This window comes from Condylura cristata, unplaced genomic scaffold (assembly GCF_000260355.1).
Source record: "Condylura cristata isolate star-nosed mole 26May11 unplaced genomic scaffold, ConCri1.0 scaffold00008, whole genome shotgun sequence".
NCBI classification, from domain to species: Eukaryota; Metazoa; Chordata; class Mammalia; order Eulipotyphla; family Talpidae; genus Condylura; species Condylura cristata.
In genome coordinates this window covers 56,844,163-56,860,628 of record NW_004567109.1, presented here as the reverse complement: position 1 = coordinate 56,860,628, position 16,466 = coordinate 56,844,163, and the positions used below count along the sequence as shown (strand labels likewise).

The following is a 16,466-nucleotide window of genomic DNA, read 5'->3' as shown; positions in this document are numbered from 1 at the left end:
TAGCTCTTTAAAAATAAAACATATCTCAGGTACTTAGCAGGCCCAATGTGAAAAAGCAGAGGGATACCATCAATTAAAATTCTGAAAAGTAACCCTCCTTAGAACCAAACAAAACCATTTCCTGGGGAACCAGATAATCTGGTTTCTTGCCAAAGACTCTCTCTGCACATCTCTTGTAACCAAGGATCCAGACTGACCCAGGGAACATGTTCCTTTCTCCTCCCCCCTTTGAACTCCCTGGAGGCTTCTCTTTGCCTTGGGGTAACACCCAAAATCCCTGACTCAGATAGTCTAGCCCCTGCCTACCATTCTCCAAACTCAAGCCTATCCTGCATGCTGCTGATCCAACCCGGACGTATGATCCTCCAGTGCTCCAAAGACCCTGCTGTCTCAGAGTTCCATTCTTGGAGGCCTCTGTGACTAGTGTTTCCTGAAGTGATTTCCCCTGTTCACTGCTCCCATTTGCTCCCAACCTCTAAGCCTATCACCTATGAAGTCCATCTCCTCTTCTATATTCACACAAGATGTTCCAACTTTGATGCTTCTTCCTTACCCAAAGCTTCTCACAATAGACCACCACAAAGTTGTATCAAAGGAGCATGCAGCTCTCAGATTCCTGCAGCACCCTAACTTCCTCGTGGTGAGTGTCTATCATACTGCATTTAAATTAAACTTGGCTTTTATGATTCTCTCACTACCCCTGTGATCTGGAGGAAATTCTCCATTCAGCACCATATCCTAGTACCCATCCAAATTCCTGCACATCAAGGGAAAGATTTAAGGAAGAGACACAGAACAGGAAGGAGTTAGGTCCTCTGTAAGACATTCACTAACATACTGGGAACCTTGTGTTAGTGTGCAGCCTATAGAATGGTTGAGCATATTCTACTTTTCTCACCCCAATCAAGGCCTTACTGCTCTCCCACTATGAAGCAGCTCAACGTGACTTAGTCACCTAGTAGTTGAGAGCATGAGCTCTGGAATATAAGGATATTGTACTACTTTCTGCTGCAAGAGGTTGGTAAGTCACTCAACTTTTCTGTGCATCAGTGTCCTAAAATGAGCTCACTGGGTCACTATGGAAACACATCTACCACCTTTACTAGATAGCTGGTCCATAGTACATGCTCAGCGATGTTATTATTTGGGCCTCTTTGTGGCTCTGATAGGTCCTTGTGGTCTCCCTCTAAGTCACCTTGGCCAGTGTTTGTTGAGGTGACTCAAATTGTGGCTTTCCATGTCAAAACAAGTCAAATCAAATTGAATTACTGTCTTTACATCTTTTGCCCACTGCCAACACTCTGAGTAATCTAATGCCAAGCCTACCTAAAATATTTTTGGAATTATCCAGTTCTCAAACCATCTTCACTATTACCACCTTGTTTAGGTGTTACCATTTCTCAATTGACTGACTGTAACAGTCATCTCACCAGTTACCCTGCTTCCACATTTTTTCAACCCATTTTTTCTCAGGACAACCAGAAAAATCATTTTGAAACAAATATGCTCTCCAACACCTTCTTGCCTCAAGTCAGTGCCCACAGTTCTCTTTTGCATAGAACACCCATCTCTTCCATTAGGCAGCTACATTATTCTTCAAGAGCTTAAATGTCACTTCCTTAGGAAGTATTTCCCTTACCCTTTATACAAGTCAGATCATCTCATTCTCTCATAGGACTAAATCCTTTTTTTTTTTTTTTGTCCACTTAGCACATTTACTTGTGTTTGTTTAATATAGATCTGTTCTACCCATAACTAAGCTCTAAAACTGACAGAACCAAGACTGTTTGGTATACCAGCTGTATCCCTGTGTGACTCACTGTGGTAGGCATATAGTAAACTCCTAATCAATCATTTTCATTATTTGATGACTTTGTAAACAGTTCATGAAAATGTAATTCCATAACAGGTTTTACTGGCATCTTGGAAATAGAAAGGAGTATTTTTCAGGACTTTTTTTAAAATCACCAAGAACCTTTTGGTTGCTCTCCCTTTCATTGTAAATCACATGTGGAAAACAAACTCTACATATTAATAATAAATGTATGTTATCACTTTTATGCATCAAAGGCATGTATAACTGAATGAGCAGTTAGTAATTAGTAGCAGTGGACAAGGAGACAACAGTCTTGACTTACTTACAGCTCATCAGAGTCACTTGATGTAAAGTTTGCTTTAACAATGTACAGCTTACCTGAGCTTTAAGATGTTCAAAATAGCTCTACAAGAGCCATTTGAACACAAAGTCTTTTATACCCTGTCTCATGACAACCAGCTTTCTCCTGACATTTGACACTTGCCTCTGCCCCCAATACAACAACTCTAAGTTCAAGTGGAAAAAACAAAGTTAATTTCCACCAAAGTTCATTTGAGCCTGCTGCTGCTTTATTGCCTATGTGAACTCTTACTTGTCCTAAAAAGCATGGTTCTTCACTATACCCTACCTGACCCTTGCCTAGAGCCTGCCTCTATTGTTCATGTCTATAACTTGCCCATCTCCTTCTTTAGACTTGTAGGTATTTTTTTTTTTTAGATTTATTTATTTGTGCATACAGAACTGGGGTATAGGCCAGAGGCTCAGGGGCAGCGAGAGGCTTCACCAGAGACAGAGTGGGGAGCAGAACAGGCAGATCGACAAAGGACACTTCTGAGGGGAGCAGCAGGCGGGTCAGGAGAGGTCTGCCACGCCATGTGGTCACCTCCCGGGCAGGCGGGAATCGAACTCATGCGGAAGTGGCTCCAGATTCTCAGTGCTGTGCTTTAACCCGCTGCGCCACCAGGGAGGGCCACTTGTAGGTATTCTTGATGCAGTGGGGGCTTAGTACAATTACATTGAAAAAGAGAAAGGAAAGGAAGAAGAAAGGAAGAAAATAAGGAAAGGAGAGATGAAGAAGGAATGAGGGAGGGAGGGAGAGAGGAAAAGAAGAAAGGAAGTGAGGAAGGAAGCCTTAGGGGTTTCTGATGTTGGAAAAAAAAAGAGTGTATTTTGTTAGAATACCATAAACTAATACAGAGAAATGACATAATTAAAAATCAGTACCAATTTGTATATGATTAGAGCAGAGATGACTAATAGCATTGATTAGGGCTGTAAGAGTAAAAATATTTTTTTTCCTGGGAAACCTAAGGCAAAGAAAGTACGAAATAAACCCTTCAGGATTTTAAAAGAAAGCAGTATGAACACGGGGGAGACCATTTGTTAGGCAATCTTCCTGCATCAACAAGGAACAAAAGGGACAATATAAGCCTCACCTCTGACAGCAATATCTTCCCTGAGCAAAATGTGATATGCAGAGTTATTTATTTCTAGGGCACTGATATCAAATCAAAAGCAATTCAAAGCCAAGGGTCTACCCAGACCTACTACAAACTCAAGTCTCCAAGGGGCTCTGCATAGCCCAAGACAAAAATTCATATTCTCCATTACTGATCTTTTGACATTGCTATCCTCAGATCCACTGGAGGAGGGCAAGCTTTAAATACCAAGGCTCATTTCTGCCACACAGAGCCTGCAATCCTGATTTGGTGCTAACTTGGCATTATATCTCTAGGTAAGTGGTAGGCAGGCTCTCCCACCATGGTCTCATTATAACTGCTTCTGCAGGGAGAAAGCCATAAGGACTGGTCCCATTTACAGACAGTGAAATACCAGTCTTGAGACAGGTTGCCAGGCACTCTTGGGCTGGAAAGCCCTTTCTCTACCTAACAAGCCACACTGTCTGGGTATCATCCAAGCAAGGAGAAGCAGTTCTATTTGGCTAATTTCAGTTCAATAGCCACTTAGTCTTCATCACCCTCATTGTTCACATTTATTGAGCTTATTAAATGTCTGGCTGTCTCATAATCTTAAATCCATACATCAGATAATTGATCAAGGTCCCTTTTATTTGCCATTCTGCATTTTGAAACCAAGGCCCAGAGATTATACACCATTTGCACAAACTAAATCTAGCTTAACCTATAGTTCAAGTCCATAACCACTGGATGTTACAGTCAAAAATCACCATTTTACCAAATCTCAACTCTCTCTTTGAGTCTCTGTGGTTGCCTAAGTTTTCCATTTTGCCATTATAGGGATTTACAAACTAGAGCATATACCCTTCCCACAAACTATTTGTGTATATAAGGTTTTATTGGAATGTCATCAATGCTTATTCCTTTCTGTATTATCTATGATGTTTTCATGCTATGATTTCATGCGATGATGGTAGAGTTGAATAACTGTAAGAGATAACCTGGACTCCCAAGTTATAAATATATAACATGTGACTCTTGATAGAAAGAACTTGCTATCATATATTAAATAAACACTAAGCTAAAATGTCAAATTGTGCAGTATGGCATGTCTGTGTGTGTGTGTGTGTTTGTGTGTAGAGGACAATAAGCCCCATTTATGGATAAGGCAGCTGAGGCTCAAAGAGCTCTGAATGATTAAGTTATAACAGCAAATCAAGTCCAGGCAGTCCAGCTGCCGAGCCCATGTGGGGCCCAATGACACTGCTGTCTACTCTGAGCTGGCCCTCCCCACCACCACCATTTCTCTTCCCTGAGTTAAAGAACACATTTTTCCTTCCATCATTTGTACAGTCATGTTTTTCAAATCTCATCAGAGTGATATTTCTTCTTGGGAGTTTAGGTCTGAATGTTTAGGTTTTCAAAGTAATTTATAATGGATGTTCAATTTTTCTTATCATTTAAGACTATGGAAAATGTCACTGCTGGTGATCAAATTTACACAGCTGCAGCACTAAGTAATAACTGTGAGCTGTCCCAAGTTTCCATTTTTGCCTTGGCTTACTAGGACACATCAGTTTATGCTTAGCTTTTTTCTCTTTCTAACTTTACTTTATCCTTCTAATTTTTTGTCAGTTACTATTATTTTGGCATTATTATAAACTATTTCATACATCTACTTTTAATTTACTGATCAAGTCCTATACACTAATTTGCTATAGGTAGGCAATAAGTGACACATCCATCCGTTTGACAGGAGTGAATATTAGTGGCGTGACTGGTGAGTGATATAAGTCCATGTTGGTTCTTACACTTTGACAACAATGTTGCTGCTGCCACTGATAGTAATGCTACTAGCAAAGCTAATAATATTAGTCAACCACTTATTCCATGCTCATGGCCCAAAAGGTACTTTTCTGAATGCTTTGCAAATGTAAAATGCTTTTCATTTAAACCTTACACCAACTTGTGAAATAACATAAAGCACATGCTGCAGATGGGAAACTGCAGCACAGAAAGGTTATATACCAAACAGCAACGTGGCAGAGCCAGCATTGAAACTGAGGCAGTCTGTCTTTAAAATCTATGCTTTGGTCCACCATGCTATATGAGCCAAATCACCACAGTGCTTCAAGTCACTTCACATGCGATTTAAGGGGTTTTGGTATTTCACATGAAGAGAACCATTCATCACAACTACTCTAGACCTGTGAGGCTCTCGGACTCAACCTGGGGAGTGTGCTGATGTGAACTTTGGGGAGTTGCTCACCATGGCCACTCAGAAGCAGTGTTTTTTTTTTTTTTTTTTTTTTGCTTCTCTTGTGTGCCTGTGTGCAGATCCTGAGTCCTTGTTGAGCAAGATAGTCTAAGCAAAGGGCTTGGAAATAGTCATCAGCCCAGCATGGATCATGGAGGGCAGCCAGGACCTGGCTTGAGACCATGTCATCTGTATAAAAGTCCCTGTCAGGCAAGATGGGGGGTAACAGGGTAATCAGGGGACAATGTCCAGATTGGTAAATAACAAAGAAGTAAATAACAAAGAAGGAAGGAAGGAAGCCAAGGATCTGCTGGCTGATCCTTACTCTACCTATTATGTGCCAGCCACTTCATTATGTAAGCCCAATATTCTCTCATTCTAAAAAGAAAAAAAATGAGCTCACAGAGATTAGGTGACTTGCTCTAGGTCATTCACCATGTTTAGATGTGAACAAAGGAATAACTCTTTGTAAGAAAAGGACCTCATCAAATAAACATTTCATTCCAGGAGGTCACTCCTACTCTTAGGGGCTGTTGTTTAAGTGAGGACCTGGAGGGAGGGCGGGCAGGCCCCCTGATGGCTGCAATCAGCAGGGCAATGTGAGAGGGAGGCACTAGACCTTGCTCTTCTCTCCAGGCTGGGGGCAAGGAGACTGTGAAATCCAGGTGGCAAGGAGTGAGCACCGCTCCACTGCCAAGAAAGGGATATATCCAGCTCAGTGTCTTTCTCCATCTCTACCCTGGAGGCTGAGAAGAGATTTGGGATGCGTGCAGATTGAGCTACAGCAAAAAGACAGTACAATGAGTTGCTGGCTCTACTCTCATACCCTACTCCTGCAAGAAAGTACAGAAAGAAGGAGGAGAAAGGAAGATATTTCAATATGAGCTTTTATGCTTCTGTGATCTGATCAACATCCATGCGTCACACAGGACATCTTTTGTCACTATGCCAACCTCAGTGGTTCATTGAGAGTCAGTGAGACAATGAAAGTGTCTTCGTAACCTGTGATTTGTGTAGGAGGTAGCTGCAGCTTTACAACTAGCACCTGAAGGGAGCACAGGAAAAGGTCTTGGTTCCAGCAAGACCCCTGCACTGGAGAACCAGAAAAGAGTCAGAAAGGAGGAAAAGGTCAACAAAAAGCCACAAAGATATTTTGGCAAATGCCTCAGAGAGAACAGTGCCAAAACCAGACCAGTTACATACTTTACATTTTTCCTTAAACTTCTTTTCATTACTTCTGCCCTTAATATTACCTTAGATTTGTAATCACCACCAGAAGAGATTTACAAATCCTAGAAATTTGTCCTGTTTATACGTGGTCTGGGACCATGGCCTACTGGTAATCCTGGTAAAAGCTAACAGTGGCAGCCACTGTCTATTGAGTGCCTACTATGTGCTGCACACGACACTGCATGGCTATACTAGCTGCTCCTTTGGGAGAGGGCATGGGCTCCTGAACAGCACTGGAATCCTGTACGTCTGCAAATTGCTGGCTGCCACTGAGTTTTCAGTTCACCGGTGATTAGATCAGACTGTAAACTACCCCCTCTTCCCTTCTCCTTGTGAAAATTCTGCAGTGTAGGCAGGGATCCAGAAGTGGGAAAACCTTCACTGTGGCTGCCTGCCAATGCTTTGCAGTACCAGGGTGGGTGGCGCACTGCAGAGCCCAGATCCTGGCAATTGTCCATAGTGGGTTTGTATGTTAGGGTGGGGAGCCCCTAGAAAGACCCTGTTGAGATGACTCAAGGTAACTTTGATGGGCATGTAATTTCCTCCAGGCCTCTGGGATGCATTTAAGTTGGATCAAGCTTGAGGTCCTTTTGACCTTACCAGATCACACTCAACTTGGGCACATCTTTCCTCTCATTTGCACAGTTTCCTCATCCGCACAGTTTCCTCATCTGTAAAAGGGGAGTGTCATGCCTGGTCCTTGCAGAACTTGATGTGAGGCTAAATGGGCTGGCAAATCTAAAAGCATTTGCAAACTTCCATCTTTTTTATTAAAAAGCAAAGGGCCGGCCCTCCCTGGTGGCGCAGCGGGTTAAAGCACAGCCCTGAGAATCTAAAGCCGCTTCCGCATGAGTTCGATCCCCGCCTGCCCCGGAGGTGACCACATGGTGTGGCAGACCTCTCCTGGCCCACCCGCTGCTCCTCTCAGCAGTGTATTTCATTGATCTACCTGTTCTGTTCCCCACTCTGTCTCTGGTGAAGCCTCTCACTGCCTCTGAGCCTCTGGCCTGTACCCCAGTTCTGTATGCACAAATAAATAAATCTTAAAAAAAAAAAAAGCAAAGGGCCATGGAATCATTATTTTCAACATAAATGCTAGTATTTTATTATGTTTTGCTGATATGCACAGTAGCATAGATCCCTTTGGGATGGGAAGGCTTTCTGATGTTATTCCTATTAATTTTAAACAATCTATAATATGAAATTGCCAAGTATTAGCTTGAACACAGAGATGGACACAGAGTTTTAAGGTGTCACAAAACCAGAGAATGCTGTGCTTCAATGGAGGAATTTTCTGCCTTCTTATACTATAATAGGACTCTTGAAAAAGAATCATAAGTGGCCAGAGGTGGCCCCATACCCTATGAAGAAATGCATTTATAGGAATGTAAGTCATTGGTTATCCAGTTTCTCACTGGCTTTACTGAATTTGAGTTGATGAAGAAACGAACAAAACCATTTAACTCTATCTTCACTCCCATATGACCCCCAGATTTACTCTTCTAATGATAAATCCTAAAGCACCTGGATTCTGTATATCTGAGCCAGTAGATCTCCTAGCATCTGCATCCAGGAAGAGTAAATCAAATTCTTTAAAGTCAAAATAGTATAACCTAAAAATGGTAAGAGAATGTCATGTAGTTAAATAGAAATGCAATGAGAGATACCAGAAAAAGCTTCTGGAAAGAATTCAAAATGCTGAGTAAAATATAGAGATCTCAGGCAATTGCTCTTTTCTCTCTATGGGAAGAACAGGCCAGCAATTGCATCTGATGGTAGTTAAATTTTTCCCCTGGAGAGAGCAAGCCAGAGGTGACCTTTTGGAAGTAGTAGCAGAAGCAGTCAGTACCGTAGACTGCTGGACCAGTGAACCTAACCATCACTGTAGGGTAGATACACTCAGGTTTGTAGGGAAGCCAATCCCAAAAGAGACTGAGTGTCCACCCTTCACACTGAAAGGCCAAAAGAAGGAATTACTGACCCATAGACATTTATTAAAGATACAGGGTGGGGGTGCGGGGGTGGGGAACAGAAGGCTAGATAAGATACTAGAGAGACAATAAAGAGAAAAGGAAGAGGTAGAGGGGGGAAGGAGGGTGGGGTGAAAAGTGAGACAAGAGAGGTGGCAGGGTAAAAAGAGAAAAAAGAGTTGGGGCGCAAAAAGGAGAAGTGGAGATGGAGAGAGACCTCAGATGAAAATGCTAGAAGAAAACGTCAAGAAGGGGACAAGAAGAAAGAAGGCAGAGGAGGAAAATAAAAGGAGAGAAAATGGGGAATGGAGAGAGACTCCAGTTAGATTGGTGACATTTTCTTAAATCTTTAATTTTTTTTTTTTTTGTATAGAATAACTGGGGTGTAGGCCAGAGATGCAGGTTGATAGGATGCCACAGAGACAGAGTGGGGAGCAGATTTACTGGAATGCACTCCTGAGATGAGACAGCAGAGGTCTGCTGCTCCATATGTGAGTTAGCTCCTTGGCTGGGGATTGAACTCAATCCATAGAAGTGATAACACTGAGACTTAACACTTAGGTCCGTGGATTCATGACATTTTCTTTCTGAAGCGAAGCTGTGGGTTCATAGTGTTTTCTATGTTCACGCTCACTAATCTATGCTGTTTTGCAAGTGGAAACACTTTGTTTATACAAAAGAAAGAGACATAAAAGTGAATAAGAACAGAGAGAGCATAGGAGATGGTAATTACAACTTCCTTGGTTCTTGGACAAAGGCAATTAGACGGCTAGGAATGGTAGGGAGGAGGAACACAGTCTTCATCAGTAAGTTGGTTCCAAAGAAGCTGCCTAAAATCTATGCTATATGGAAGCTGTCGTCTCCCCATCATTGTTCCTGAGGCACTGGAGAGAGAGGCACTAGTCTAATTCCTCTATCTTTAACTCACTGTGTCACCTGAACAGTATGCAAAACCTTGTCAGAGACCCTACTCTGTGACAGCAGCTTACTGGAGGCTGGGATACAGATGAAGGAACCTGTTTTTGTTGAAGAGTTGACAAGTAGTAGAGTCAGAGTCTGGGATCTGGAAGGAGGGTACAGGACCCCATCAGTTCCCCCATCTGATTAATGAATCAATGGGTTTGTCTCAGTGATTTTCAAATCAGATTTGCTTGGAGTCTTAGGGTCCCATGGAATGGCTCAGGGAAAGTGGAAGATCTTCCCTTTCTTCTGGAATAGCTTGGTCTGTATTGGATATCAAGATTGGATTTCTTCTGGAATAGCTTGGTCTGTATTGGATATCAAGATTGGATTTAGAATAGGATTCCATGGCTAAAGAAAATTTTTTAAAAGTTAAATATTTCCCAAAGAACAAAGTTGTAACATTCTCTAAGGTTGGATGATTTCTTGAAAAGTCCAACTATAAGAATTCATTCATTTATTCAACAAATGCTAACTGGAGTTCCTCAAAAAATGGGGACAGAGGAAATCAACAGATAATTAGTTGATAAAACAGAGTGCTGTCACAGAGGGACATGAAGGATGGGTACAAGGTTAGGAACAGTCTCCTGGAGAGGACATGCTTAAGGCTGACAGCCTTCATGGATGAGAGACACCAGCCATGCAGAGATCTGGGGGGAAAGTAGTCCACATTAAAGGAAGAATCAGTGCCAAGTCTAGATAACCAGAATGAATCTGGTATGTCCAGAGCTGGGGTAACAGGTCATAGAAGGCCAAGGAAATATGGTATGAGATAAGTCAGAAATATAAGCAAGAATAGATATGGGTTCTTATAGAAATTGAAGAATGTTTTAAACTTTTTAAAAAAAGATTTATTTATTCATGCAGAACTCAGGTACGAGCCAGAGGTGCAGGGGTGGTGAGAGGTCAGAGACAGAGTGGGGAGCAAAACAGGCAGATCAATGAAGTACACTGCTGAGGGGAGCAGCTGGCAGGTCAGGAGAGGTCTGCCACACCATGTGGGTCACCTCTGGAGCCAGGGATCGAAATCACACTGAAATGGCTGTGGCTAGCTTGCAGTGCTGCATCCTAACCCACTGCACCACCAGGGAAGGTCTGTTTTAAACCTTTTAAGTTTGGTAGAACATCTTTAGAGAGTTTCAAAGAGAGAGCTGGCACAATCTGATTAATTTCTATAAAGATCACTCTGGTTATTGTGTGAAGAATGGATGGTAAAGGGGGCAAGGCTGGAGAACTCTATTTCAGTGGTATAGATGAGAGTTGATGGAAACATGGGTATAAATAGTAGAAACTATGAGAAAAGGTCAACCATGGCATGTAGAAAAGTAAGAAAAAGATTCATTACCATTACATAACCAAAATCTTTCTAGACTCCAAATACATGAGTATCTTAGTCTCTTTTGGTGCCATATTCTTCCTTCAAGTGCATCTATGCTTAATAATTCTAGATGGAAAAAAAAAAAAGAAAAAGAAAAAAAGTACAGTTCCCTTTTTTTTTCACTATTTTGGGAAAAGTATAAATTTAGACAGACCTTCCCAAATTGACAGGTTTTCTGCCCCTTGTTGAGAAAGCTGGTGGGGCAACTTGAATTATAAATATTAAAACTTTGATTTCAGATGAAGTAGTTCTTGCCAACAGATGTAACCAAACCATTTACTGACTACAAATAGAAGGGGATGGAAACTTTGATGTAAGAGCCAACAAGATCTAGGGATGAGTGATTAATAGTTATTTTTGAAGTGCTTCCCATAATTCAACACTAGACAACTAAATGGAGTTGGAGGTAGGGTTTGGAAAGAAGTGAAGAATTTGGGGTTTCAGTTCTACCTTTGTGACAGAAAAAAATCACCCTTTGAGGTTTGATTTCACTTCTTTAAAACAGGGTAACGCTCCCCAGATTTAAAGCCGGCCACATGGGATTTAAAAATGCTTTGTAAGTTGTAGGAGAAGTACAGATGATAATGGTTATAGTGAGCATTATTATTACTGACTCTATGTACAGAAGAGAACAGAGATGGCAATATGTTAGCAAGCAGAACCTTCTCTGAAAAACAAAAACCTAATAAAAAGTCTCCTACTCAAAACCACCCATAACTTCTCACTGTCTAAAAAAGGCTTTGGCAAACTATGCTTCTGCAGGCCAAATCCTTTCCATGGCTTGTTTTATAAATGAAGTTTTACTGGAATGCAGTCACGGCTATTTGTTGACATATTGGCTGCAACTGCTTTCTTGACAATGGCAGAGTTGAGTAGTTCGACAGAGACCGTATGACTGGTGATGCTGAAAATACTTATTAACAGGCCCTTTACAGAAATAAAACTGAAGATTACTAAACTAAAGGCTAATGCCAAACCCTGTTTAAAATGCAAAGCCCTTTTATATTTGAAATAGGATATGAATATGAACTTGATCAAATCTTTCTTCAAGTCATCCCCACCTCTACATTCTCTACCACTTTCCAGAGACTGATTCCACAAGAGGTGGCTTTACAAAGTCCCCTTTTAGTGATACAATAAGGATCAGGTCCTAAGTTCTTTTTATAACCTTCACAATTTTTATATAGTGCCCAAGTAATAACAGGTTTTCAATAAAATTTAATCAAGTTAAATCTGAATCATAAATAGAGCAAGCATTATATATTAAAAACAGAAACATTTCATTCATTCCAAAGACCTTTTGATGGTATACAACTGATAACTAAAATCAAAATGGAGAGCAACTTGGAAGTGAATTAATTTGCTCTTAATTAGCTATACAAATTTTTATTACACGCCAACTATACACTATTTAATGTCTTTGAAGCTAAGGCAAGTGAGGTAATATTGAATTATATTCATTCCTTTGACAAATTCACCTATTAACTGCTCTGGGCCAGGATGGGGGTAAGGACTTGGGATTCAGAGTAGACCTTATCTGCTCTCTGCTTTCAAGGAGCTTGTAGTCTAATTGAAGAGGCTGAGGGTCAGCAGGTAATCTCTTTCCAGGAAGACAAACTTAATGTCAAAGTGGCACATGAAGAATGTAGATGGCTGGAAGATGGGCAGATTCTTGAGCATGCCATCTTTGTACACTCCTCCTACACCTCACTCTCCCCAGGAAACTTACATGTACCAAGATACACTCATGAGTTTCTCACAATCTTCAGGTGGATTCTATCCAATAAGCCAACATTGATCATACTAACTATTTTGACAGAGATTGCCTCATGCAATCCTCACAGCTCTATGTGGTTTTGCAAAGGCCAACTTAGTTGTTCCAATATTTAGAAAACAGAAAATTCCAATCTAAGCTAACTGTAAATTAAAGCCTATGCACATAACTCTACACTCTATAGACTACATATATTCTAGAGAAAACTGAGAGGTCTAAAGTTTGTGATCTTCAGAGAGGATACGAAATGGTTTTGTACCTACTCAGTGGACATAGATTCCATAAGAACTATTCAACATAGACAAAAAAGAGTGACAAGGACATAAATTTTTAGTTCATGTTCAATAAGCCTGTAATCAAGGGAGGAGGAAAAAGCATTGTAAAGATCAGCAATAACTTCCAGCTAGTTTCTGGGCATTCAACAGGAAGCTGCAGTCATCTCTGGGTAGTGATTCTGGATTCTGTCCAGGATATTAATTGAGCCCTAGACACTGGGATTCAGAAAACTCACTATCAATTAATGGTCAGCTGGGAAACTGTGGAGATCTGTGGGTCTCCAAAAGGTCATTGTTTTAGCCAGGTGTACTTTTCAGGACATAACAGTGCAAAGGTCATGGTGGGCATGGGGCAGATAAATTGAAACACAAATAGGTACATTTTTAAAAGTGAAGATTTTTATAAATGCTGAACCTCCTAAGTTATATTGTCAACATAAGAGTTTCCACATTAGCTTAATTGTTAAACTGTCAACGTCACCTTTTTACTCCTTGCCTATACTAAATGTGGTATAAAAGCAATAAGAATATGGAAAAATGCCCAACTTAAATGAATTCCAGAGTAAGAAAATGAGATACAATTTCTCTTTCATTTTATTGGCAATAATGGAAAAAAAGTCATCAGAAACTGACCAAATCTAGGCACAAAGATACTCTGGTGGAAAAGCAGTAATAATGGGGCTGTATATTAGCAGAACTTTATGGAAGGAAAAGTGGTAATATCGGTAATATGTATGGTTACTTTGGGCCACTAATTCTTCTAGAAATCTATTCCAAGGAAGTAATTGGATAAGTACTTAAAGTTCACTTACCCCCCCCCCAAAAATGTTATTTACGGCATTATTAATAATACTGTTTACAACAACCTGAATATCTAAGAAAGGATGCTATTTATATAGATCCTGGTGTGTATATACCTTAACAGAATTCTACTTAAAAGGCCTACTTAAAAGGATGGTGTGATGCTACAAACCATATGTGGAGCTTTCTCCATGGTGTTCAGTTAATAAAAAGCCTTTCAGTAAACCTGCATGCGTATGCAATGTGTGTGTGTGTGTGTGTGTGCGTGTGTGCTATACCATTTGGTGTCTAGAAGGAGATTTACCAAACTGAAGGAATGGCTCCTTTGGGGTGATGAGATTTCAGTTAACTTTCTCCACTCCATTTGTTGTTTTGTTTATCTACATTATTTGAAATTTACAATGAACATATAATGTCTTTAAAGATAAAAAACCAATATTTTTTAAAGAACAAAAGGCTATATCTCAAGGGTATATGCATATCTCCTAGGGAAAAATGCAGGGCTAGAATCAGAATGATGACTGAAGAGCCTGTGATCCATGGTCACGCTGTCACTGACCAGGTGGGTGACTTGGAGCAAATTACTTAACCTTCTGTGCCTCAACTTATTCACTTATAAAATAAGTGGCTGATAGCCTTTATGATCATCATGAGGATTAAGGAAGAGAATAAATGAGAAACACATGTAATAAAGTCTGGCACATAATCAATGATCACTAAACATTAGCTCTTTCAGAAACCAGCTTCAGACAATTGTCATCTAAGTGAGTTAACGTTCCTGGAATGAAGCACTAATGAACAGCTAAAGAGAGAAATAAGGTAAAGGACAATTAGGAAAAGAAATCCACAGCAGACAGGGTATGGGTTTGCGCTGTGTGGTTTTAGGAATGTGACTTAACCTCACAAGTCTGAATGGCTCATTCTGGAAAAGCAGGGAGCACATGAAAAAAGATGTTTTCAAGTTATCTGTCTAGTTAAGTCAGAGCTTGATATTTGTCCATTTTCAATTCATATTTGCTACTATTAAAATAATAATGATTATTGACTCTGAGATTAGGTAAGTGAGCTCACTGGCACTACAGGTTCCTGGCAGGCTTACATACAACTTGAAGAGGGTGATGCAGAGAGCATGAGGACTTACTCAGGGAGTGAGGAGATGGGTTACCAGATTCTTCAAGACCTAAAACTTTTGTGCAGTCACTAACATGAAACTGAATTTAAAAGTGAGATTTATTGGGATCACTGTTCAGTGTAAGTCTCTTTAAGTCTGTAGGGGTCTTAATATTTTGTTCTCAAATACCTGTCCTGAACACCAAGCAGATCCCAGGGGGACAAAGTCATAATCTCACAAGTAAGAACCCAGACTTTGGAATCTCAGCATGTGTATTCACATCTCAACACTTCTGCTGAGCACTGACCAACTCTGAACCTTAGCTTTCTTCTCCAGTTCAGTAGGACAGACAGTTGCATAAGCTCCACGTAAGGATTAATGAGATCATGCAATCTTGGAAAGCACAGAGGTAGAAAAAGTTTTGGTGCAGTTAAAATATGGAGTCAGGCAAAATTCTGACAGGCAGGAACTTTATTACGCTCCTGAGCTAGGTTCACCAACCCCAATGGGGATTGGAGAAGTCACACCTGCTGGGGAACACAGTAAGCGTTTGTAGAGGGCATGGAAGTTGCTATTTCAGGAGCTGATTCATCAACGATGCTTCGGTTTCTGGAATGCAGGCAGTTCCCAAACTTTAGGAGGCTCAAGGTAGGAGGCTCCTGGTATGTAGACAGTAACAGTCTCAGATTCAGGTCCCCTCTCAGCCTTGCCCTGGCTACCTCCTAGACCTTACAGTTAAAGGAGCACAGGCTCTGGGTGGGGGTAGATTGCTTAAGTTCAGACTCTGTCTCTATCACTAGTTCTGAGTCCTTGGGCAAGTTACTTAGCCATTCTGTGCCTCGGTATCTCTCAACTGTAAAATAAGGTTAGAGATAGTATCCACTTCCAGAAGGTAGGAAATGAGTGAATTACAGCTTGAAAAGTGCTTAAACAGCACCTGGAACATTAGGGAGCACTAAGTAAATGAGAGTTGTTATGATTAATGCATGTAAAGCCCTGAGCATGGTAAAAATAAGTGTTCAATAAGTGGTAACTGCTATTATCACAAGGTACACTTTCCACTGAGAATTTTACACACATTTATCTTCTGAAAGGCAATTAAAAAATGAAGACATTGGGGGGAATCTTGTCCTCAGGTAAATGTTACAGTCATAGCAGCGGGGATCCTCATTGCTGCAGATACTCTAAGACCACCCCTAACCCACCATACCAAGATTCTCTTTTGCTTCCTAAATACCTGCCCTTCATTCAATCATCCACTCTTTCCACCACACTCATTAAGCACCCACCGTGAGCTGAAAGGAGGCTGGGAATACCCAAGCAGTGAACAAATGACTATGGCCTCTGTCCTGCTGGAACTCACAGGGTAGTGAAGGAAATTGTAAATAAATGTACACAAAAATGATTACCAAAGGACAGCTGCAATGTGCATGATGAAGGATGTGGTGAGAATGTATAAGGGGGGTCTGATGTGGC

At 40.8% G+C, this 16,466-nt stretch overlaps 1 protein-coding gene across 1 annotated transcript in view; it reads right to left on the bottom strand.

Annotated features, from left to right (window-relative positions):
• Positions 1 to 16,466, bottom strand: part of DOCK2 (dedicator of cytokinesis 2) — a 394,233-nt gene that overhangs the window by 161,105 nt on the left and 216,662 nt on the right. The gene's annotated exons all lie outside the window — the stretch shown is intronic.